The 1,605-nt window shown below is 55.8% G+C and overlaps 1 protein-coding gene and 1 pseudogene across 3 annotated transcripts in view; both read right to left on the bottom strand.

Annotated features, from left to right (window-relative positions):
* Positions 1-1,605, bottom strand: part of CHTF8 (chromosome transmission fidelity factor 8) — a 38,367-nt gene that overhangs the window by 24,682 nt on the left and 12,080 nt on the right. The window lies entirely within an intron of this gene.
* The window catches only part of LOC100954712, a 6,977-nt pseudogene that overhangs the window by 4,448 nt on the left and 924 nt on the right, over positions 1-1,605 (bottom strand). The gene's annotated exons all lie outside the window — the stretch shown is intronic.

The following is a 1,605-nucleotide window of genomic DNA, read 5'->3' as shown; positions in this document are numbered from 1 at the left end:
AAAGTCTTGCCTGCAGGGCCATTCATCCTTGGAAAGGAAGATGGGTTTAGACCCAGGGTCCCAGCTGGCCTTGCAAAAGGAGCTGGGTTGATACCCATAGGGCCTCCTGGAGAAGCGCCCAGGTGCCCAGCAGCTGACCTGGGGAAAGCAACTTGACCAGGGCCTACTGGGCCAGTAGACCTTGGGAAAGTAGCTGGACTTGGACCCTGCAGGCCAGCGGCCCTTGGGAAGTTAGCTGGGTTAGGGCCTAGTGGCCCAGAAACTCTTGGGAAAACAGCTGGACTTGAGCCCTGGAGGCCAGCAGACCTTTGGAAGGTAGCTGGGTTTGGAGCCAATGTGCCAGAAGACTGAGGGAAGGCAGCTGGGTTCAGTCCCCCTGAACCTGCCCCCCTTGGAAAGGGATTGGCATTTATCCCCATGGGGCCACCTGGCCTTGAGAAATGAGCTGAATTAGGGCCTATAGGGCCAGGAGCCCTTGACATAGGGGATGGATTTGGCCCTGGAAGGCCAATTCCCCGAGAGCCTGGACCCGAGGTTGGGCCTATGGGACCAGGAACTCTTGTCATGGAAGATGGGCTTGTACCCATGTTTCCAGAAGCCTGTGAGAAAGACACTGAGCTTGCTCCTAAAAGACCTGCTGCTCTTAGAATGGGGGCAAGATCTAGGCCTTGAGGAGCAGTCATTCTTAAGGTAAGACTAGATCCTGTGCCCAAGAGGCCACCTGCTCTGGCCTCTAGATTAGGGCCTGGGCCCAGGCCACCTGCCCTTGGGTTGGGCCCCAAACCTGTACCTAGGCCACTTGGTCTTGGGTTGGGACCAAGGCCTGGGCCTGGAAACACACCTGCCCTAGGGGCAGGGTTTGTACCTAAAAAGCCTGAGCTCAGATTAGGACTTGGTCCAGGGCCTAGGCCAACTGGCCTAGGATTGGGAGGACCATTCCCAGAAGGCAACAGGACACCTGTTCTCAGGTTGGGTCCAGATCCAGGGCCCATGACTTCTGGGGTCAGGACCTGCTCCCAAGAGACTACCTGCCCTCGGATTGGGCCTAGGACCAGGTCCTAGGAGACCTCCTAACCTAGGATTAGACAAAGGCCCTGGGCCTGAAAGAGCCCCTGTTCTAGGGTTTAAGAGTTGGGCCTGGGCTAGGGCCTAAAAGGCCACCGGGCCTTGGGAAAGAAACTGCGCCTTTGCCAGTGGGATTCATCCCTCTTGGAAAAGAAGCCATGCATGGGTCATGAGCACCAGCAGGAAATACTGTATTTGAAACCCATGAGCCTGATGAAGTTGTAAAAGGAGATGGGTTCCTTGGAAATGGGGCCAGATTTCCACCAAGATAACCGGCTGCCATGAGAAAGGGGTGGCACAAGAAGGAATTTGTTCACACCCACTCAATAAGTAGCCTGTATTCAGAACAGGACCTCCCTGTGGTCCCAGGGAGCTGTGAAGCTGTCTTTGAGGTGGCAGTGGAGCACGAGTCCAAGGAGTAGGCCGCTCTAGAGATAAAATCCAGGGTTTTGGCTCAGAGCTTGTGGCTCAAGTGGCTAAAGCGCCAGCCACATACAGCTAAGGTGGCGAGTTCAAATCCAGCCCGGACCTGCCAAACAA

This window comes from Otolemur garnettii, unplaced genomic scaffold (genome assembly GCF_000181295.1).
Source record: "Otolemur garnettii isolate 467f Iridium unplaced genomic scaffold, OtoGar3 scaffold00047, whole genome shotgun sequence".
Lineage (NCBI taxonomy): Eukaryota > Metazoa > Chordata > Mammalia > Primates > Galagidae > Otolemur > Otolemur garnettii.
This window is presented reverse-complemented; position numbering and strand designations above follow the sequence as displayed.